The 24,238-nt window shown below is 45.4% G+C and overlaps 1 protein-coding gene across 1 annotated transcript in view; it reads right to left on the bottom strand.

Annotated features, from left to right (window-relative positions):
- LOC115312077 overlaps positions 1 to 24,238 on the bottom strand; it is an 80,490-nt gene that overhangs the window by 8,488 nt on the left and 47,764 nt on the right. The gene's annotated exons all lie outside the window — the stretch shown is intronic.

Genomic DNA, 24,238 nt, shown 5'->3' with positions numbered 1-24,238 from the left:
TTTTACTCGAAGTACTACTTAAAGTAGGTTTGTTGCTAGCCATCTCGGAGAATGACACAACGCACTGGTTCAACAATACATAGTCATTTAATGACCGTTATCGCCCGCGCCGCGATCCCAAGAAGGGGTGAGGTGGCAGCAAGCATGTCAGGATGCCAAAACGGTGTATGTTCTTCATTCAGGTGAGATCCGCGCCTTATTGAAGTTACAGAAGTAATAATGTGAGCCTTGTGATGCTGCCCTCTGCCAAAAGTGTGCAGATCTTTTAAGAGAATGTTGTTCGGCATTTGTCGAACCTCTCTCGCTCTGTGGGGACATTGAAAGTAACCCTGGACCCCTTACTGAAATCAAAGAACTCATCGAAGGTCAAAAAACAATTTCAAATTAAATAGCCCAAATTAAAAAAAAAAATGACTATCGATCGCTAGTAATCGTCATCTGAAAACAGACTGACAACAATTGAGACCAAGGTCGGCCGTCTAAACAAGACTATACTGAGCAGTTGACGGAAACTAAAGGCAAGGTAACCGAACTTGAGGAAACTGCTGCTTTTCTTGCTCGAAAAGTTAGTGGCTTGGAAAACCGTTCACGATGATGTCTTCCTGAGACTTGGATCCAGGAAGAGCAAGGTATATCTTCCGAAGGTCTGCGTAATATTGAAACCCTCACGATTTTTAAAGATAACCTAGGCGTTTGCGTCACTGGTATCTAGGGATGCCACAGACTGGGAAGAAGGACAATGGAAAGACCTAGATTGGTCATTTTAAAGCTGCTTGACTACAAGGAAAAAAGCTTAATTTTTAATAATGCAAAGAAACTGAAAGCAAAGGTTCCAGGATATCAATGTCGGATGATTGCTCTCGCAGCAACGTTCAAGACCTCCGAAAGAAATTGTGGAGTAGTTCAGCAGAAAACGGGGCCGCTAACAATAAAGCAAAACTCAGTTTTGATCAATTAATAATCGATGACAAGATTTATTGGTGTAAACGAAGCTAAGAGAGAGAGAGTAAATATTTCGCCTCGAGATAAGCAATGACGAGCACGGGAACGCAATTCGACTCCGCTAATCATCATGATTCTTAACGCCCACAGAATAGTGAACAAAGTAACTGAGCCTGGAACATCTACTACTTAAAATACTGCCCATAGATACTTATTCTAACAAAAACCTCGCTGAATCATAAAATTCAGGATTCCGAAATCCTACCACCGGGTTATAATATTATGCGTAAAGTTCAGGGATCACGAGGAGGAGGTGTAGCAACTATACTGAGGTCTGGTATCACTTACCGGCAGGTTCATATCGCCAACGCTACTGAATCTGTCTGGTGCAGTGTCGAATTCGGAAACTCGTCTTATATTTTTGCAACCGTTTATAGATCTGCAAATTTACCTCTCTTGGTTTTAGAGGAACCAAGAATGTGTATCGATAAGGTACTAACAAGAAAGAAAAAAGGCATAATTGGTGGATAATTTAATTTGGCAGGAATTGATTGCGCCTGTCTAACGCATGGAGGCAGCGAGGCTAAAAACCGCGAGGAACTAACAGATAATGATTTTTCTTACGGTCTTTGTCAGATTGTCGACAGAAATACCAGAGCAGTTGGTGATTGCAGTTCAATCTTGGACCTAATTTGTTTGTCAACCGGTGCTAGTGCTGACGGATACGAATGTGACATCGTTGACGGACTATCCGATCATATGGCGGTGTTACTAACTTTGATAACGTTGTGCTTTCTACAGAAACAAACCTTAAAGTGTTGAACATCAATAGTGCCGACGATAACGCCATTATTGACGAATTGGTTTTTGAGTATGAGGACTTTGTATCTCTATCGGCGACATCAGATTGCGTAGATGAGTTATGGAAACCTTTTCTAGTCATTGTTACTCGATGCGCCTCAAAATATGTTGCTTATCGAAAAAAAGTGAAATAAAATAAGAAAGCATAACCGATTGATCACGAGGGAAGTGATACACATAAAAAAAGTGAACAGATCGCAGAAACCTTGGAAGCGATCCGGCCCCCTTTCCACCAGAGCATTCTATCTTTCTTGTAGCAGGAAACTTGAAGAAACGATACGCGAATCAAAATAAATGTATTATATCGTTCCTCTTTCATCATTCATAAAAAACTGCACCTCAGAAATTCTGGCGGCATATAAGTGCACCCAATAGATAAAAAAAATTGTTCCTCTCTTGTTAGCAATGGTTGTGTAGTTGATGATGAATTTGAAATTGCTATTCTTTTAGGTGATCAATTTTATTCCGTGTTTACAAGAGATAATGGCAATGTGCCTGACTACGACAGCCTCTTAGTTACCAGGTCTCGAGAACACTACTGCCAACAACGCAGGTATTTTTCCATTATTATGTAACTATGATGTTAAAAAATGCGGTGGCCCAGATGGTATCCCCAGATGTTCCTCAAACGCTACGCGGAATGAGTTTCAAAATATTTGTTTGTTTCTTCAAAACGTCATTCGAAACTTCGAGATTGCCGGTTGATTGGAAGCTTGCGATCGTAAAGCCCATATACAAATCAAACGACCCTCATTAAGGAGTTAACTACTGCCCCATTTCTTTAACGTGTATTAGTTGTAAATTACTTGGCATATCATTGCTAAACATATTGTTCAATACGTCACGCAACATGAAGTATTGTAAAATGCACAACATGGCTTTATAACTGGGTTTTGAACAATAACCCAGTTAGTTGAAACAGTGCACAATTTTTCTTCAATCATCAATCGCCGAGGTCAAGTTGATGTCGTCTACCTTGACTTTTCCAAAGTCTTTGATAAGGTTTTTCACCCGAAGCTCCTGTTAAAGCTAAGCGCGACGCTTAAGAACGATCAGATTGTAAACTAGACTGGGGATGTTCTGATGGGAAGGGGGCAGTACATGATGTTTAACCAGACTGCATCTCATATTGCAAATGTAGAATCCAGGGTACCACAGGGATCTGTCTTGGGAAAGCTGCTTTTCATGTTATTTATTAATGATATCGCCACTAAAATTAATGTTAATTTAGGATTGCATGCCGACGATTGCATTTTATACCATGAAATCAAAAGTCCAGATGATAATCTCAAATTAAATAATAGCCTCCAGGGGCCCTAAACGCGTCAAACACAACGTTGGAGCCGAAAGTTTCACTCGTCAAACACTTTGTGTTTGACGAGTTTAGAGCCACAGGATATATTGCCGCGGACAGGGCCGAGAAAGCAACGCTCGGTCACGGACTTCTAGAAGGTTCTCGTTTATTCTTGCTCCGGATGTAACTTCTATCATTTATCTCTGCTTTCTGTTTTATAAAGTGCGTGTTCATTCTCGCCCCTAGCGCGCGATGCTCGAGACTTCTTTGCCAAATCTTCGAGATAATGACGCACTCTAGATAAGAGGCCGCCCGCGACCTTGTCGAGTCAGTCTCGTCCCAGCGTTCGACGCTGCTGTTACGCTGACTTCAACGCCCGCGACGCTCTGCTGTTATCGTCTGTTTCCTTCTTATTTGTGGGCACAAGTTCGCCCCATTAAACGTTCAGTTTACTCAGTCATTCGCCGCCTCATCACTTGTCATTCGTGACAATATCAAAGTGGTGCAAAGATTGGCAAATGGTACCCAACAAAGAGAAAACTATTTATGTCTATCACCCATAAGAAACAACCTTCACTTTTACATACCACATCGGCAAACAAACACTGGTTCTGGCCAGACAAAATAGCCTTGGGGGGGGGGGGGGGGGGGGGGAGGGAGAGAGAAGGGGGGGACAAAAAAGGCCGGACAGACACAAAACTTCGGAGTTTCGGAGTTTCGTGTCTGTACGTCCCTTTTTTGTCCCCCCGCTCCAGGCTTACCACGTCTATCCTTAACCAGCTCGCCTTCCTACTTGCTTTAACTTCAATCGTACTTCAACGGCTTCTGATTTACGAATGCACTTATCTAGGCCTACGCATAACCTACAATTTAAAATCAGACAAATATATAGCTCCTGTTATAAATACAGATTCCAGAAAACTATGGGTCTTAAGACGCAAATTACGACAGGCAGCTCCTGATACTAAATTACTAGCATACAAAACTTTTGCACTCCCTATCCTGGAATACATAAGTGTAAGTTGGGGTCCGTACACCAAAACGAACATCAATAGACTATGGTATAAAAAAAAAACGCGTGCATTGATTTTTGGGCAATATAATAGGTTAGCTTCAGTTACCGACTTCCTTGATAAATCACACCTGCCAACCTTTAATATCATAAAAACCCTTGACAGAAATTACTGTACTATAATCGTAAATGATGACCACGTCGTGAATTACTGTCGTAACTCACGGCATGATCATCATCCGTCGGGAGAAGTACATTATATCTTCTGATCCTTCCAATACACGTAGCCGACATCAGTATTATATTGTAAAACCATTGCCACATAATAGTATATTCCAGTATTAATTTGTTCCTCGCACCTTCAAAGGCTGGAATAACCTTCCCACTGAAATAGTAAACTGCGATTCTTTAACATGATTACTAAACAATGAAAGAGAACACTTCAACATTGAGTGAATACTAAATTCGTTTCGCCCGTATCTTTTTGTTGGTATTTGTTTTGTTTTTCCCCACGTGTTTTTTCCATACATTTGTGACATGCTATCTTCCCGAAATTTATATTGTTTGTCATTTTGAACTTGTGTTTGTTTGTGTATTGTTACTTATGTACCATTCCTACAACGGTCCTGAACAAGAACCAATAGTATAAATAAGTAAAATCAAAAAGAGCCTTCGCGCATACACTGCAACGGCCTTTTATCAGCTACGGAGCGCCGATCGCGTGGCCAATTGCCCTTGGCCCCCTCGCGGTGAAAACTACCACGGACGATTTGCAATGCAGGCGACCTGGTCCAACGTTTTGGATCCCCAGGTTGCCTACAACTTGTACTTTACTTAGAGTTTTTTACGGTACTTTCTGAGGAAACTAAAACTCCCGACTTCAAACTACATACCCCAGATTTGGTCTCGTATAATTTGCCTCATAAACGACGCTTTGTCAACGAAGAAGTGCCTTATAAGTTGATTCTGTTAAAAAAAAATTTGTCACCGAGGGTAAAACTATTACTTTGTGACCACTTGACGTTATCCAATACTTGCTGACATTTCCGAAAATAACTGATGCACCCCCGGTTACCCCTAAGGTGACGCATATCAGCTAAAAAAATTGTATAGGCGTCATAAAAAATTATGTTAAAAAAGTAATTTTGCTTTGAAAGAACATTGTAATCACAGTACTTTACTTCAAGTACGTTGTGCCCGATGTCTTTACTACTTTACTTAAAATACATAACCTTCATGTACTTTGTGCCTCAGTTACTTTTTTAAGATGCACTTTACCCAACAGTGAGCGTCAATCATAAGAAAACCTTGAACTAGTCTCAATCAGCTTGATGAACCTGATAAACCGATTATCACAGACTGTGCCCGGCATGCATTCGCGTGCGTTAGGATTCGGTACGCTTGGTTATAGAATGCTTTGGGTGGTTTCGAATGCGTGACATTCAGACAAAGTCACGTGCTCCCCAGCTTAATCAGAATGATAAAGATAAGTTTAACTTTGCTTAGGAAACGTGGCGTTGTGAGATCACGTGGTTGGGAAGTCGTTGGGAAGCAGTCAGTGGTAAGCCAACTTCGCTAGCCGACAGTCGTCCACTATCGCAGGCTCCCTTGAGTAGCAATTAATTTATAGCTTGGTAGGCTTCCGTTTTCTTTCTTGTCGGATTGCGGATGCCGCAGTCCATGAATTCGGTTCCCGCTGCGCCGCTTGATGAATATCGTTACTTATGATGAAGTTTGATTAATTAAACTAAGTATGCTTCTTCTATATGTTTTGTCTTATGCACCGCCCGCTATACGTTATGTATGCTCTATGTTACGTTGGCCTTTGTGGAGCGGCTCTTCGTTATGATCCAGTCCATAAGCACATCTTGCGTTAAAAGAACCATGACGAATGCCCCTCTCATTCTGTGACGTCAGAAACATGGTGCGCTCGTACTGCAACCGCGAAGCGACGTCATTTCCCTCCGATAATTAAGAAGGCGGAGCCTCTTCTGCGGTTCTTACATTGCAACGGACCAGATAAGCCGCCATTTTTGCTTTCTTCTCAAAACCAGCCCCGTCATGCCAGATCGTCGCCCCACCAAGAGCTCCACGCCCCTTACAACAACGTCAAATGCAGCATCTCGTCTGGCAACTTTAAACTGACCTGCGTCAACTCAACCGTCGAAAGCTGGCGACAAAGTGGTTCCTTCAGTGCACTGTCCGACTCCTCCCCCCCCCCTCCCTCTTTTCCTCCAAACCGCAAAACAAACAAAAACAAGTTTTTACTTTTGTTACAATTATTTTTCCGGTGTCCACCGCTTTGCTATGGCTTATTGCCCGCAACGTCACGCCCGATGGACACTGGCCCTCTACGTGCGTCGGCTCGGACCATTCAACCCGAGTCGTCGGCCGTCGTCACTGCCAACTGAGCGGGCAGGGGGATACCCGGTGGCATTGTCTCGTTCCACCCACAGAACGCGGCACAACCCTATGGCAGACGCGTCTTGAGAGATGGAGTGGTTATATCATACCCATTCGGAGCGAAAGGAAAAAAGAAATGCAAGACCCTTCAGAAGGTTCTTTCCATCCTCGTGACCTTGAAACTTGTCGAACCAGCACAACCGGCCAACTGCACACGCGACCAGTTAATAATACCGTTATACCAAAAGAAAAAAAAAACGCGATTTTTTAATTTTTTTTTTTTGAATTTTTACCATAACTATAACAGATAACAACGCTTGGCAAGGTGTTGTTATGTGTGCGAGGGCGGGGGGGGGGGGGGGGGGGGGGGGGGGGGGGGGAGGGGTTACCTGCTGTGCGTTCATCCGGGGCTGCCATTCACGCCAACTTTCGATCAAGTTTTTCGAGCTAGGGAGTTTTGAATGTGTGTTTTATTCTCTAGTTTGGTTTTAGTTCCAAACAAATAGTGGGAAATATTTTACATTTTTCGTCTATATTTTGGTTTAGTCCTCGTTATTCTTCACACCCTATACGAGGTTTTGGGGCACTCTTGCGAAGCTACCGAAATTCGTACTCGGTACTGACCAGTACAAGCCGTCAGGCACGCATGGAAGCACGCGCACGCATTAAAGAACAAGAAGGAATCGATAAAGATATGTTCTGCCAGCAGCATTTCGCTCTGTTTGACTACGTTGAGATACCACTACGAGGTCCCTGAATTGGTTTTACGATTTATACCAAGCACGGAGATCCTAACGCCTTTTGACGGCGTTGCTTGGGCCTACGCGTGAAACACGTGTGAACAAAAACAGCGCAGCGTCGCGCCACCGAGCGGCGTAACCATAGCAACAACCGCTGACACTATGACGTGGCCGAATGCGGCGGCGCCATTTCACGGCGCCTGCGGCGGTTGCTATGGTTACGCCGCTCGGCGGCGTGACGTGACGCGGTTTTTTGCTGGCATGCGTTTCACACTTTGCGTCGATGTGTAACCAGCGGGGCCATGTTCGATAAATGTTTCGTTTCTCTTAAAAAGAAACGGAAGTGACGCAAGGGACGATATCGCGTCTGATTGGCTAGAGGCTCAAATGACGAAAGTGGGAACTTTCGTCATTTGAGCCTCTAGCCATTCAGACGCAATATCGTCCCTTGCGTCACTTCCGTTTCTTTTTAGGAGAAACGAAACATTTGTCGAACATAGCCCCCCAGGAGATACCGAGACCGCCGTGCTCCGTACGAAGCGTGGCGAGTAATTCAAGGAGTATATAGCTGGTATGTGAAGGACGTGTGTCCAAGTGGCTCGCGTTCGTATTTCGACGTAATGCAGTCAATCATACTGAAACGCGAATGTATGTTTCCTCAACGCAGAGTCGAACGTACCGAAACGCTACTGCATGAGTGAACAGACCTTTCGAGTGCTGAGTACGGTTGAGTGCATAACGTCGGGCGTTGTTTATGAGCACCGCAAGAAACGACGATGATGGGATAATACGCGCAAAAGTCGCTTTCACCATATGAAGAACTCATTCGCAGCGATTTGTACAATGTTCTTGTTCGGGCACATATGGGCGTCTAAAACATTTGTGCAGTCATGGTCAGATAGGTCATATATGGGTAATAGAAGAATAACTTACCACATCTTTTCCAGGTGTTCTATACCCATATTTGAACCTTTATTGTGAATTGAGATTTCTCTTACAAAATAATTGTTGTGCTTTTCTGTTCGAGAGCATTTAAGAGAAGTAATCGGAAGATATAAAATGTTAACCGCTGTTCATTTGCCTTTCTCTAGATTTTTTGCTGACTTTGTATGGAATATTGGCCCTCTTTTCAGCAGAAAGTGCACAAACTTTCTGTCGATTCCGAGATGCTTTTTCTGCAGCTTTTGAATTAAAAAGCTAGAGTTCTAATTTGAAAAGTCAGAGCCGTAAAAAACATGCTTTAGACCTTAGCTATTCATATATGTACGTAGACACCTGAACGGTCCGCCCCTTTGTGAGAAATTGGGTCTAAGAGGCCATATACGAATCAAAAGAAAATGTTTGTTCCGTCTCCTGTCACTTCGAAAACTCCCAGTTATTTCGAGTAGTACTATAAGGAAAATTACTGGAAGACGCAATATGCAAGAAAAGGTTCACCTAAGTTCCAGACTCAAGTGTCAAAGGGTGGTAAACCGGGCGTGAAAATGGCCTCCCTCAAAGCATGGGTCATGAGAGTCAGGAGGATTCATCACGACAGCTCACTTAGGACTGTAGTGATTTGCGTGGTTGAGTCCCGATTTACTCTTTTTGCCGCATTGTCGTATGTCAAACAGAATGAAAAAACAAATATCGCGTTGCAATTATTACTTTCTGGCAACACTGATCCCCGAATTCATAGATGTGAATTGCAGTCGTGGCCATAAGCGAGCCTGAAAACCATAGGTCTCTTGCGTTGCCCAGGGGACGCTGCGAAACACGATTTGTTAACGTGCAATGAGTATATATAGCATATATATTTGCGCGTCTCAAACCGCCACGCGCGTAAAAGAGTCTCTCAAGCGTGTTTCACATGCAGCGGTTTTGGCCCTAGAGCGACGCGATTTCTGCCGTCGCGGCGCTTTGGCCAGCACCAGCGGTTGAGCGGCACGAGCGCCGCGACGGCAGAAATCGCGCCGCTCTAGGGCCAAAATCGCTGCATGTGAAACACGCTTTATGCGGATCGCGATCCAGGGAAAAAAAAATACAAATATATGCGCCTAGGATCTGAAGGAGAGGAGGAGGTGAGAGGTGACGTCACAACTCCCGAGCTCTGATTGGACCGATTAGGGGGTAGGCCTAAAGCCTTTGTCTCAACAGCACTCGTCGAACGCGTTAGAAAGCGGAACGCCAGCGTCCGGCGTTTGACTTTCGCATTTTAACGCGTTCGACGTGTACGGTGGAGACAAAGGACAGCTATAGCTTTCGGCCTACCCACTAATCAATCCAATCAGAGCTCAGCGTTCTGGTTTCCCCTCTCGTGTCCTCCTCTCCCTCACTTTCTCGTCGCGTGAACGCTGCCGCGGCACAGGTGAAAGCTTAAACGCTAAAGGCGTGATCCGAGTGACCCCGTTTCATGCGTCACGAAGCAAAAACGAAGAAAAAAAAAAAAAAAAGAAGGAAAAAAGAAGCGCTGCGATGCCAGATGTTTGGACATTCGCCACTCAGAGATAGGAGACCGCGTACCCTAGCGGTGGTGGCATGAATCTCACACTTTTGATCGTTGTACGGCGTGGAGTCTAGCCGATTTCGGACGTCGAAAGTTTTTTTTTCCCCGTCTTTCAACACTAAAAAAAAAAAAGGAAAGTTTAGCGAGGTCGTTAAACGTCTATCGAGAGGGCGCCATGGTCTGTTCATAGCTTCAGCGCAGGAGCCCTACCCATGGTGCCTGGTACGACGACTCCGACTGTTTAAAGAGTTCCGCGTTGGCCTCGTTCACATTAGTGATACCTCGAAGTTCCCCTTGGTGGCGTCATAAAAGCGTCACGAAGCAGAGCCGTTTATGGGGAGAGTTTGGCCATACATTGGTTTGAATAGGCGAGCATCTCGGGTCCAACCGCAGGTCTCGAAACCAACGTTACTAGATCAACTCAGTTATGGAACTTCCCATAGACGCTGTACATTGGAGGGGGTCAGAAACCATGTCCCATTTTTTTCGCAGCTAGGTGGCGCTGCCGGCGCATTATTCCACGGGGGGCACATTGCAAAACGCCAAACCAGGGAGTATAAGGAGACATGGGATTGGCGTCTTTTGAGAGCAGGGAAGCGGTGAGCAAGATAGAATTTGAGGATCGGTTGAGGCAAATGGATGGGGACCAATCGGCAGAAAGGTTTTCAGCTATATATACATGAGGAGCATAGACACAAAGTGGAGACAGCGCACTAGGAAATTAAGAGGAAAGTTTTTAGGCTATAGTGGAGATACGGAAGAGCAGGTCTCAGTTAAGAAGAAAGTTAAGGCCACAGAAAGAGATCGGTGGCTAGACGGAATGCAGACAAAGACGGCTCTGGAAAGCTATAGATTAAACAAAACAGTTATTGCCAAAGAAAGCATTTATGACAATTCTAGGGGAAGCTCATTGTTGTTTGAGGCAAGGACGGGTGTTCGGCGAACCAGAACATACAGAGCGAGGTACCAGGAAATGGATGCAGTGTGCACTGCTTGTGGGGAGGAGGACGAGACGGCTGAGCACTTGATACTCTACTGTAAAGGGCTTCACCCTATGCCTACCGAAGACAACATGGATTTAATAAAGTCATTGGGTTTTAGAGACAGCGAAGGGAGAGTGGATTTCAAGACTGTAGACATTACCAAGCAAAGATTAAGTGAATGGTGGCAGAAAGCGAGGGAAAACTAGGTATTTTCTTATTAACTGATGGCAAGGGGGTTTTATAGCCCCACTTTTTTTGCAGTGCGGAGTGAATATAGATTTCACATTTATATATTCTAAGCTTAAATGGTAAAACAAAATGGCTAGGTGGCATAAGCTACCGCCCGATCCAAAGGGCTCAGCCGCATTCATCCATCCATCCATCCTTCCACGCGTTTTCGTCTGCCACTGCTCTGCGGCTGCTTGCGAGTCCCGACTCCTCTCGAGGTTTAGCATGGTTTTTGGTTAATTTTTGCTCTTTCGCCAGTAAAAATTACGATTTGAGCATGAAAAGCGCTACAACTGTTTTGGCATACGCTTTGCATTATTGTAAAATGCTGCTGCCTTAGCTGTGCTGACAGCGCGAAGCGTTTCGAACAACCCAAATTCGTCGGCGCCACAATCCGGTGGCTACAACCAAGGCAAGTTCGTACATACTGTAATAGTAAATGTGCCAATGACTGCCAACTGCAGCAGAAACAATTTGAAAGTCGTCTGCTAGTGTCAGAAAAAACGCCACGAACATCCGTAAGCTCAATAGGCCAGATGCAACGGCCATGTACGATCCCTATGGCAACGGCCACAAGCGCGCCGTCAATGATGATGATAGCGAGTAATAATGCGGAGCGCGCCCTCTAACAGGCGCCACGCAAAGGGACCCCCTTCGGAGCGGAGTTCCAGAACTGAGTTGTTTTAATAACGTCGCTCGAAACAGCCCCGAGCGGTGGTCGTGTGCTCTACATATGTGACACGACTAATTTAAGCTGTTGTAGTATCGCTAGAGTGAAAAGATATAACTCTTGGTGATTGGAAAGTTGGCGCATGTGAGGCAGAATGAACGAACGTGCGCTCCAAACCGGGGCCGACTTGCTAGAAACAGCCTCTCAGCTGAGACTGGGGAAAAGAAAGCACTGCCAAAGCCAGCGCACGAGCTGAGCGGGACACAATCCGCGTCTCGAGACGCTCGCGCGCTCCAGCCTTTACACTGTTTTCTGTCAGCCAGTCTCAGCTAAGACGCTGTTCTACCAAGCCGGCCCAGAGCAAACTGTCACCGAAACGCCGAGATTGAACGCTTCTATTTCACGCTTTAGATGTCGTTTGCAATATTGTGACGTCGCGGCCTGCTGACTGGTCGACGCTGTGTCGCACTTTTAGTTTACGCTCTAACCGCGGGGGCAGTATTCGGCGCTGGCGCGGCCTTTGCTCCGCCTATTGTCCAAACTCTCCCAATAGACGGCGCTGTCACGCAGTAGCCTGCCGCGATCCTGGCGGAGGCACGGCCACGAGGTGGATTCAACAGACGCCTGTTCTGCTTCAGGTTGACCTCCAGTTTGACAGTTCACTGAAGCTGAAGAATCCAGGGGCTGGAAAGCCGTAACGACAACAACGATCGCGTACTTTTTTTTTTTGCGGGAAGTTTTACGATTAACCACCAGGATCGCGGCGTGCGGCACACTGATCTCAATGACAATTGCTGGATCGCGCTTGCCGCTCCCGCAAGTGAAGCCACCGGGCCTCACTCGCTTGGGATACGATTTGCCGTTTTTGCTAGCCTTTGCTGCGGTTTTCCAGCGTGCTGTGGACACGTTTTCTACTCGTTCGTCGTCATTCGCCGAAGAAGTTTTTTGAAGACTCTGTGTATTGTTGAGACTCGCCGTTGTGAACACGTGGAAAAGTTTACGAAAGTGCAGTGTCGCAGGAAAAAGGCACAACGCGTCGAAAGGAAGGGCTGGCGGCGTGTTCAAAGCATCCTTGGCACGCCGAAGTGCCGTGTCTCTGTGCCTTCGCGCGCTTGGATACCGACCAAGAACCGACGCCGTGTGAATGTGTTTAGCGAGTGCAATGTGCGTGAAGCCGTATCAAAAGGTACAACTCGTCGAAAACGTGTCGCCGGTGTCGCGGCGTGATCAAAGCTTCCTTGGCACGCCGAGTGATGCATCTTTGTGCCTTCGCACGCTTGGATACCGGTCAAGAATTGACGCCGCGCCAAAGTTCTGAACGTGCGTCGCGCGTAGATGCCTTTAGATCATTTATATATATCGGCCACGGAGTTCTGGATCGTCCAGCTGTTCCGGTGAGTTGCTATCAATAAAAGGGGGAGATCTGTACCTGTTCTTATGTACTATATTAACCATGGCTATGTCCCAAATCTACTCTAATAGATTCCGTGGGAGCACGAATAGGGCAACGTTGTGGAGCCAGGGGGGTTTTCGAAAGCAAAAGTACAAGACGGCGAGTATGAAAATCTTTGAAGCGCGGCCGATATGGTCGTGTGCAATCTGTTGACCAATTACAATTAGGCGAGCCGCGCTCAAACGTCAAGTACAATTAAGTAGGTTGATAATAAGCCAGCACTGATCAGTGATGAGGAGCTGTTGTGCACGGTATTGTGTAAATCGTCTAAGGACGAAAAAAAGACGTACCTTCTCCCCATCTTCCGTCGCTAGTGGACGCTGGATTAAGCTCGTTCCTAAACCGCGAGAGGAAAAGACGCTGATCCAGAGGCACGAACAGCTTCACGCACATTGCACTCGCTGAACACATACACATGGCGTCGGTTCTTGGTCGGTATCCAAGCGTGCGAAGGCACAGAGACACGGCACTTCGGCGTGCCAAGGAACCTTTGAACACGCCGCCAGCCCTTCCTTTCGACGCATTGTGCCTTTTTCCTGCGAGACTGCACTTTCGTAAAATTTTCCACGTGTTCACGACGGCAAGTCTCAACAATACACAGAGTCTTCAAAAAACTACTTCGGCGAATGACGACGAACGAGTAGAAAACGTGTCGTCAGCACGCTGGAAAACCGCAGCAAAGGCTAGCAAAAACGGCAAATCGTATCCCAAGCGAGTGAAGCCCAGTGGCTTCACTTGCGCTGCAGCGAACAAGCGGGGAAGCGCGATCCAGCAATTGTCATAGAGATCAGTGGTGCGGCAGCATGCATAGGCGACGCTAAGCACACCAGTCGCAGACGTGTTCCCGGACGCCATAAAGTTATCATAATGTACGCCGGAGGTTCAACTGGCGCTAGTGTCTATGCGACTTCCTTGAGGCAAATTCAAGCAGACAGCAACCAGTCTACTTTTGCGGTGCTCCCGCGCATTCCCATGGGAAGACGCGCGTGCATTTGGTCTCTTCGCCGGAAAATAACACGAAACACTTTTGTTATTTGGGTCGTACCGAATAGTATGTACCTTGATTAACACGGTAAAAGTGCAATTGCTTTAGTTAGCGCATTTTTCTTTATCAGTGTACAATGTTTAACGTATACATTTCAGTCCAAAACTTGTGTTATGCGGCAGGTGTTTGAAAACAAGCGACGATTCCAAGCAAAATAATAATCGATAGGAATATAAAGCGTGTTCAAGGCTCGCCAGCATTCCGGTGACGCTTATGTATTGCTAATATGGCAGTCCTGTCACCATGTGAAATGACCCGGTCTTGTATCTTTACGAGTGGTTGAAACATTCAAAACGTAAAGAATAAAGTATTTGAACTATGAAAGGTGTCTCTATTATTTTCTATGCCGGGCAGCTTTTATCACGTAGTTGTTCTCAAAGATTTCGAGCTTGCGGATGATGTTTTGAAAGTAGAACAAGCATCCTTGCACATAGCAGAAAGAATAAAGCGCTACCTACTTACTGAAAATCGGACTATATTGCGTGGCCTTCAATTTATTTTGATCGTACATGCAAAGGGAGTTATGATTCAGTGTTACTGCGTAGTTCTAGCCGCATCTCTTTATTTTCCAGATGTCTTTCGTTCGTTTGGCACGTATATCCCCCATGCTGAAAAGCGCCGACGCCGTGTTCGCGCTAAGTGTGTTTGACAGTGCACATAAATACATGTACGATCCTGTTTTAGGCTCGTTTTAAACGTAAATGCCGTTGAAAGAGAAACTCCGCAAGTGACCAAATATTTTGTGTTGGCGACTGAGAAGGGTTTCAAGCTACCTAGTACGCACGAATTACTGCATTCGGGATACTTGCTTTTATAATGAAGCGCAGGGAGAAAATGCCCCTCCCTTTTCCCCCATAGAAATGCATTACCGGAAGTCAGTTTTCGACTGGTTCCTGTCTGCTTCAATTTGCGACAGCACACTAGCGCTAGTTGAACCTCGAGCGTACATTATAATAACTCTATGTATGGTTCCTACCACTGTACTGAAAACGAAACCACATAAGTAAAACAAAATGGCATTGACGGGCGTCGAAGCAGACAACAAAATAGAAGTCTAAACCTTTTTTTGCTTTGCCGCGATGGTGCAACGTGGCTACCTGTGGTGATTCAGAGCACCTGAAATATGTAACCACTCACCCAACGGCATTTTTTCTTCTATTTTTTTTTTGTCACGAGCGTGCACACTGAACCAATACCTTATACGAACAACAAAATGGCGTCGACCAGCAGCGTGGCAGACGACAACAAGATGGGAGTCTTAGCTTCTATTTGTTTCACCGTGGGGGGCTTTCTCATAAACGAGAGCAGGGTGGGCCGGGAGAGGCGACTATGTTCGGCAAAAAATTACCTCAACCTCCAAAGATATAACAAAACCAAAAAACGCGATGTAAACCCTGGAAGAATCGATGATTCGTATCGCTGGTCCCCGCATCCCAAACCGTTATCCGCATCATTACTGTTTGGCCAGGACTGGCACGATCTGGGTACCATCAATAGACGCACGCCAACCATTAAGGACAATCTTTGACGGGCTCAAAAAACAATAACAGCTTGCACGGGGAAAGAGAAACAATAACACGTGAAGCCACGACAGTTATGTGGTACCGTAACACGAGCAGAGTATGAAGTGTGCCGAAAATAAACAAAACTATTCTTGCCTAAAAAAATTTTAAAAAAAGGCAGATGCCAGAGGTTTGCGTGTGAACCAAAGTCTCGCGAAGGATATTCACACGCAGGTTTCCAGCTACCGTGTCAGACGAGCTGCTCGAAATGAAATTGGCAAAGCCGATTTGATTGCAGGCCGTAACGAGGCTAAGACTTTGACCGGGTACTCGGACCACGGAAATTGAAGGGCGAGATGAAATTACACCGATAAACAGTGTGCAGTGACAAAGATAAATAGGCGTTCTGTCAAACAAACATTCATTCCAATGAAAAATGGCAAAAAAAAAAAAAAGAAAAACGAAAGATGCGCGAGTGTAATCGTATACGTTTGCCGTTCCGAAACCTGTTGTTTCGTGAAGCTATCAATCAATGGCATGAATCGCAGACTGCTTGAAGTTGAATGAAACAAAACAAAGGACTACAAAAAAAATTTGCTTTCTTTGTATGTGTCGGTTTGGGACGTCGGCATTGATATAGGTCGCGAGTTTCTACCGACCGAATTTGAATTATAGCTATTCTATAGACCAATTCCCATTGTTTGTAATCAATCGCTTTAGCCCACGGGAGGTCCAAGCAGTCCGCGTAGCCTTGCTTTTTTTGTAAGAGCGCACATGCGGCGTCTGACAGCCGGCGCCATCGCCAGGTGGCGCAAGAACATCAGCTTGCGTACCGGCGTAATAGATATGACAAACGGCAGTCATGGCGAAGAAGCTGTTCAAGATTCTGGTGGCCAAACTGCCGAAGCCAGAGACTGGACATTGTTTTTTCTCTCACCAGACCAGCAAACATCATTGTTTTTTGCCAGCCGAGAAACAAAACGAATTTTCGAAGCAGCTCGTCTAAAGGATTAATTTTTTATCATCTGGATGCGCTGTATGGTCCTCTTCGCACTGTTACCCAATACTTTACTATACTCGAGGTCAGCTTTCTGTGGCAATGCAGACAATGTTAAGAGAGAGGGTGCACCAAACGCTGTACACGTGCTTTCCTCCTCTCTTCGGATTGCCACAGAAAGCTGACCGCGAGTATTAGCGGCGAGATGTTTCGGTGGCGCCCTCGTTTAGTTACCTTTCATGACGTCATTACCTTGTGAACAACAAGTTCGATGATGTTTGTAATGGACATGGTGGAAGCCTGAAATCATAGCGCTTTCAAAGCAACGTTGCCAATACCTTCAAAATGTAAGTTCTTACATTCCTCTTATTTGCGCCTATGATAAGCCCTTTGCTTACGTCATAGTCAGCATTCGGCCAATTCTGGTGGGCCGACCACAGCGACGCTTTTGATCGCTCACGTCGCCAATATGGGTGAATACGAAACGCTGTGCACAAATATAGAATGCGACAGTTTTTTTAGGCTTTGCATGCCGTGACGAAAGGTGACGCTAGTAGCTAGTAGCGACGGTAGATAGCATAAGCATCATGGAAGATGTTCTCTAAAAAAAACCAGAGGTTTAGCAAAATTAGTTTAATGTATGAAAGAAAGAAAGACGAAGTAGATATTGTGAACAAGATTCACTTTTAATCTTCATAATTTTGGTTCTCGCTATCGTCCTTAATTATTTTATAACCACTTCTTACCCTATTGAGCGTTCGCGTCTGTTCTTGGAGTTTCCCAAGAGCAGTCGCTCAACAAATCCGTCCCTGGATTTGCCCATCTTCTCTTCAAAATATTAGCATATTTATTATTATAGGAATCCTGCCAGGTGTTTCAAGAGAAGTTGTTCGGACTTTAATATATGGTAACAAGGAGGGGTAGATAACAATGAGACGTCGAGAGAGCTGCAAAATGGATTTCAGAGACAGGGGGTTCGAGAACAATTTATTATCTTTATCGCCGCGTATAAATATTGCAGGAAATAAAAATCCACTCCTCTGGCCAGCGTTTTGGGAAATCCAGATAGCTTACGACAATGTGAGTCAAAAAAATCTGTGTGGCACATTGAAGAGCTTAAAGTGAACGCTAGAACAACGGATCACTTAAAGGATATTTTCCGAGTCTAAAAAGTACATTTAACAGAAAAGTAAAAAAGAAAAAAAAAGGGTCACTGAAGATAAAACAAGATGCCAGACAGTGATGCCTGTTGTTGCATTCACTGTTCATGTAGTACCTACGAGGATTACAGGGAAAGAGTCGAGAATATTGACCTTTGCTTTGGTTTTTAATACTACAGAGATGACCAGAATATTGAAGAGTCACTACAAGGACTGATTCACGCAGACGACATAGTGCTGATGATTCACAAAAGAATGAATTCGCGGGAATTAATATACATATCCGTGGTCCGGAAGAAGAAAGAGTAGGTCCGGAATTCGGTCAGAAACAAACCAGCAATCACAACTTTGAATGATGACGAAGGTGAAGAGAGCTGGAGTACACGAATAAATCATTGAGACGGAATAAATAGGAGTACCTAAGGGTATGAATAAATGAAGGCACAGTATACCTCAGTGAGAATGAAAAGTATGGCTCAAGCTGCCACGATAAAGATTAGTGCACTTTGGGACTACAGTACATACAGAGTAGTAAAGGGCGTTTCAAAAAAGCTCTTGTGGCCATGCTTCATTTTTAGAAATAAAGTCTTACGTATTACACCATAACATCCAAGCAAAGCTAAAACTACTGCAGCGAGGATTGGCTAGGCTAGTCTAGAAGAAGAACATGGCAAAACAATAAATAGACATCATTCGAAGGCAGGGAAGCTAGAATATGAAGGGCAATCGAGGAAAAAGGGTGAAATTTTCATGTGAAGGGTGTCAACATAAGATGAAGAAAGCGCACTAGGAAAGCAAGATATTGAGGTAATAGTACGCGGCAGGCCGAGAAATATTAATTAAGGCGACAGTTAAGGCAACAAAGTCAAGGCTAATGGTGAGCACACAATCAAACACAATACAGGAACCAAGGTGGAAACAACTCAAATACTCCGTACTTACTTTAGAGTGGAGTTACTCATCATTATAACTCAGGTCATTAGTAGAGCCGATGGATAAAAGGAAAGCGACGTCGTTTTCCGCGTGTGCCCAGCATGCAAATCGTGGTATCATGCGTGCTTAAAATAAAACCCAGTACGCATCTTTAATTCTGGATAGAGACAGCAGGCCCGAATCGAATTTCACGTCAACCGACTCAGCGGGAGGGAAAGGATGACCCAGAAAGAGGGTCGGGCATCGCTTACGAACCAATAGAAAATAAAGTTCTCTCTCAAAAAATCCTTGGTCGTCCCTATGTTGCCTTTAATGAGTTCTTTAGAGTGTACGTACTAAAACTTCACAATGGCGAGCTTTATAACGTAGCGTTTCCGCACTACGGTTACCGTTGCCGTCGTTCTGGAATCGAAAAGGGAATGGACCTCGAAAGAAAACGTTTTACAGTAATTAAAAGGAAAAGTTGGACTCCTCGAGGACTATTACTAACACTTTCCCACGTTATGTAGAGTGCATTTTAAGGTTGTTGTCTTATAAAGACGTTCACGTTTCAAACGCCAAAATCATCGCTTCTTCCGCCGAGAACTAAGTCACGTAAGAACTACTTAGCACGGCGTAGGAACAATGCGCAAAACGTCTTTTTTCTTTTTTTTGAGTTGAAAACGAGTGTAGAGCCTTTACTTTAGCTTGGCATAGAGTGTCGGCACCCCACTCCCAGATCCTTCTTGTGGGCGCCGCCATTTTGGTGCTAAGCGCAGAACGGGCGCCGTAGATGACCGTTACGATTAAAAAAATGCAACTTCAAGAGCTTTAGATACGCCACCAGGAAGCCCAGGGGACATCGTTTTGCTCGGTCTTGAACTGTTTCAACATTTGCGGAGGACAGAAAAACCGTTGAAAGGCAACTCCGATCAAAAGTCGAATGAAAATAAATGACTGACATCGATTTACGGAGACTAAATACGAGCACTGCAAAAATATTACGCACATGGAAAACCGCGATCCACTCTAAAACCGATATTAAAAGTGCTATATACCACCAGCATCTCTCCGGGCAATCAGCGGGTCGGCTCTTTGTCAAGCAACCCTGTGCCCCGATGTCGTGTTCGCGCTCAAGTTCTTTCACCGTGTCTTTCCGTTGCGTTTCCAGCCGTCCGAGCGGACGATTTCTGCTTGATACATGGATTGTTTTAGCGGCCGCAGTTTGTAAGTTCTCAGCGACCGCGCACGAAGACTATAGGGAGTATTCACTGGACGCCATTATTGTGGGTGCTGTTTAGAGGGCATGCTCAGAACGAGCTCACATCAATAGGCTGCTAAGACCGGCACTCTTGATGGTGCGGAATGCACGTTGCAAAAGAACTGCAGAAGCTCGCCTTCAGCACGCTCTCAGCATTCGTGCACACAGCTATGGCCGTCAGTGAATACTCCCTATTGACTCCTTGCTCGCTTGAGCGCGTCGTGGTGCCGAAGGTGGCATTTGCTGGCAGCCATATAGTTTAGCCCGTTCCTGCTCAACGCGAGCTTATACGATGAACTTGGCAGAACGCTTCTGCAACGTGCATTTCATACCAGCAAGATTGGAGTGCTTCTCAGAAGATAAGTGTGGGTTCGTTTTGAGCCTGCACTGAGCCTGTGGTCGTCGTGGCAAACTCGATTTGCGGCCGGCAAATTTATGAACGTTTATTGATATTTGCTCCGGATTTTCGATACCTACGAGGCGAAGCACTAAAACAGCCGCAGCATCTTACCTGACCAATCGGTACTGCTCTCGCGACTAGGCCAGTCGTACGTTTTGCGGTACCACAATACGAGCTTTGGAACACTCGACGGCCATGCAGATGATGACAAGGTTGCCATCATGCTCTTGTCGGTATAGTTTCGATTTCGCCGTAGGAAACAAAACTTTGACATAGGATATGTACAAAACTACAGAAGGCCCCGAAAGAAAACAAAAAAGAAAAAAAAACTGACACTTCGTAATTTAGGGACACTAGCTGCAGCGAAAACAGTCGTAACCCTAGAATCGGGCAAATGTACCGGAGTTACCTTCTTATAGATTTTCTGCGATTTCAGAGGGAGCTTCAGAGACCCGTAAGAACGGGTTTGGGCACCAAGATGGCTGATGTAGCGATATGCTGAAGCTTAACTAATTCCGTGGCTTTAGAAGTAACGAAGTGGCGTATGGTCAATGACAATGACGCCGAGAATCGAATGTCCAGTAACACCCCTCCCCCCCCCCCTCCCCCCCCCCTCCCCCCCCCCCCAAAAAAAAAAATCCGTTTTGATTATACGGCATTGGATTGCGCAGCACCCTCTGCGGTCCTTCGTAGGGGAAAGCAATAAAATACAGCCGTTGACACAAATGCTTGCTGCCATAGGCGTAGACTACGGGGGGGGGGGGGGGGGGGGCATCGGGGCTTGTGCACCCCCTAATGAGATCCGGGGGGGGGGGGGGTGGAGCCCCCCCCCCCCCCGGTCCCAGGCTTATAATCCTTACCGAGGCGCTGTTTACGTGCCATGTAACGAGTTTCTAGTGGTGGCATGTAAACAAAACAATGCCTACGTTGCCTTTATTGAAAAAATACATGAAAAATAAAATCCCAGCGTGCTTCCGGGGGGGGGGGGGGGGGCTTCCCCCCCCCCTTCCCCGCGGGAAAATGGAAAGCCTACGCCGCTGCTTGCCGCAACTGCAGATGGGTTGCTTCCAATGAGAACAAAAATGGCTGTTCGGGGCTTTGCTGTAAAGTCATAGTAACGTTTTCTTCATATTCCCGTAACGCAACTAAGTAATTGGAAAAAAAAAATATATATATATTAACACTTTTAACTATCCAATTGTTTTCATAATGCCGAAGTCGCACTGCTTGGGCATCATACAAAAGACGCGCGGAGTTTTCTGCAGATACGATGGCATAAACATTTGCGGACACGTATCAAAGCACGTTCGAAGCGCATATATTTGCTTCCATATATACTTCGAAAATGCGTGCAGACAGTTTTTGCGTGACCAATGTGGCATGACCAAAGTCGTACAAGAAAGATGGGCGGATGGATGGATGTTAATGTCTATACCCTTCGTAACGGCCGGTAGCTTGCGCCACCTAGCCTAAATCAAAAAAGACTTGGGCCAGTTGAAACCCTCTTCAGACAATGTCCGCATCCTGTCTTGTGCACGACCTGTTAGCAGCGTGTCCGCGGGCTTAATCGTCTGCTTTGAGACACGGATCTCTCCGGAGCCGTTCACGGGGAACGCGAAAAGAAACAGAACGCGAGTCCGGGAACAATGAAGGACGTTAATTAAGACATTTCTGAATCTGCCCCCCCCCCCCCCCCCCCCCCACCCCTAACTTTTTGTTTCGGTTAACGTCGTGGTGGTGAGACGTTTCTTATCGCATCCGCATGGTTAGGCCTATACGTTAGACCCAAGTACCATCGCAGTACGTCTATAGTAGTTTGAGCGTACGCAATACATTGGGGGGGAAAAGAAAAACGGTAAACGGTGCTAGCGCACACCCTGTACTTTGGGCAAGAACTAAACAGGCGGGGAAAATCCCGGCGACGCGAGAGTATATATATAACTGGCAGGATCAACGCTACGACCCCTGCGTAGAGCTTTTTTCTCTCTGTCCCGTAATAACTGTTTTCCGCCGGCTTGTAACTGATGAGCGTTCTTTTGTTTCTTACGGTTCTTTTTGCGCAGTGCTATCGCGGGGTCAGTCTCCCACGAAATGCTGTCTCGGTTCGCACGAAGCTGTGCGATGAAGTAATCTAGACGGCGACCAGTTCCGTTTCCATTTGTTTTGCTATATGTTTGGTTTTTTCTTCGGGGGTGTGCGATATAAATGAAGAAGGAAATATGTCTCGACAATTTTTCCCAGTTGTTAAAACGGTTTTCTAATTTTTGCATGTACGGAGATAAGGGGAATTCGCGATGCACTCATGCAATTTTTTTACGTAAAAAAAACACACAAAAAAATTGACCGTGTAGTATCAAAATTTATACGCCCACGGTCAACATACACTGTGACCTCGGCCTTTTCCGTTTTATCCTTATATAAAAATATATATAAAGTGTGATAACTTTTTACTTAAATGAGCATCGCGGGAACCTGTCGGCCATAAATAACAACGAGGCGACTTATTGATATTCAAATTCTAGTAATCGTCGATAGAGTGTCTCGAGTCGCGTCCTCTTTAATTACGCGCTGTGGTTAACGGCTTCGTAGATTTATCTACCTGCCAGGCAATCAGATAAAGACGATTCATCAGCCTTTATCGACGGCGCGAACGATCTATACGCTCTCGACTACTAGACTACAAGATGTCTGGTACCTGCTCTGTGCCGCCAGGCGTCTGGCATGAAAGACTGAATCAGATTATCCAGAAATCTAATTTATGTTCCACTCTGGTTGGCAGGTCCATCATTCCTGCTGAGTGTCGGCACGGACACGTATCAGTTATAAAAAAAAAAAAAAGAACTAAGAATAAACCCAACAGAGCCTCTTTAAGTTCTGCCATTAGCCGTTAAACTGACAAATAATCAGTCTTGTACAAGTTACTCGAAAAGAGTAATGAATTACAATTACAATGACTCTCGTTTCAAAAAAGTATTAAATTATATTTACTCGATCATTCGACACAAAAATTAATTGGCCGTTACCTGAAAAAGTGACCGTTATACTTCTCCGACTTATTCAGATTTTTAAAACGGCAGTTTTCTGCCGGTTTGAAGACGGGTCTTTCGTAGTGTCCATTATTAGAATAGAACCACAGAATTATAAAACTACATATCTTCTAAATCCACCAATTTTTGGTACAGCATGCCCTCCCGTTGAAGATATGGTTCGAGAATTCCTGGCTCGGAAGATAGTAACGAAATAAAAAAAGCTCCACCGAGAAACGGGAGAAGAAAAAAAAAAAAAAAACGGTTACAAGCAACTTTAGTGCTTCCAAAGGTAATCCGATTACTGTTGCGATTTTTTCCTAATAACCGTAGTCAAATTATCCTAAATTTACTCCAAAAAGTAATAGTTTACGAGTAATTCGTTTGTTTGCAACACGTACCCAACACAAGTCTGCAACTAATGGTGCGCACTGAAACCGAAATAGACATTAGGGAGTTGTAGTAGACCGTTCCCGCAGCCCGCTAAGCACCCGGATAGCGCTCCGTATAATCCGCCACAAGACCTTGAACTATGCAGACAAGGCTGGCGGCGCGCATGCGCAGCTGCGGCGTTTTTTTCGGGGATACCGTAGCGGAGGAGAAAAACGATCTACTACAACTCCCTAACGACCGACATAGGGAGGTACTAGTGCGCATAATGAATCGGTATACGATGCCCGGAATTTGTTTCTAGGTGGTGCGCAAAGAACGCTGCGCATTGTTGTCATGTAGACGCTTCTTCACAAGCAGCCAAGGGCGTGCTTCTAGATCAGCTGGAGGGAGGTTAATCGTGACCGTCGTAAGGAGTGTAACGGGTTATATGAAACGGAGTTGCACGTGACGCGTTGCACACGCGTCGGATGG

The sequence above is a fragment of the Ixodes scapularis genome, unplaced genomic scaffold (assembly GCF_016920785.2).
Source record: "Ixodes scapularis isolate PalLabHiFi unplaced genomic scaffold, ASM1692078v2 PGA_scaffold6__148_contigs__length_123643588, whole genome shotgun sequence".
In the NCBI taxonomy this organism is placed as follows: Eukaryota; Metazoa; Arthropoda; class Arachnida; order Ixodida; family Ixodidae; genus Ixodes; species Ixodes scapularis.
The sequence above is the reverse complement of the archived record's forward strand: the minus strand, read 5'-3'. Positions and strand labels throughout refer to the sequence as shown.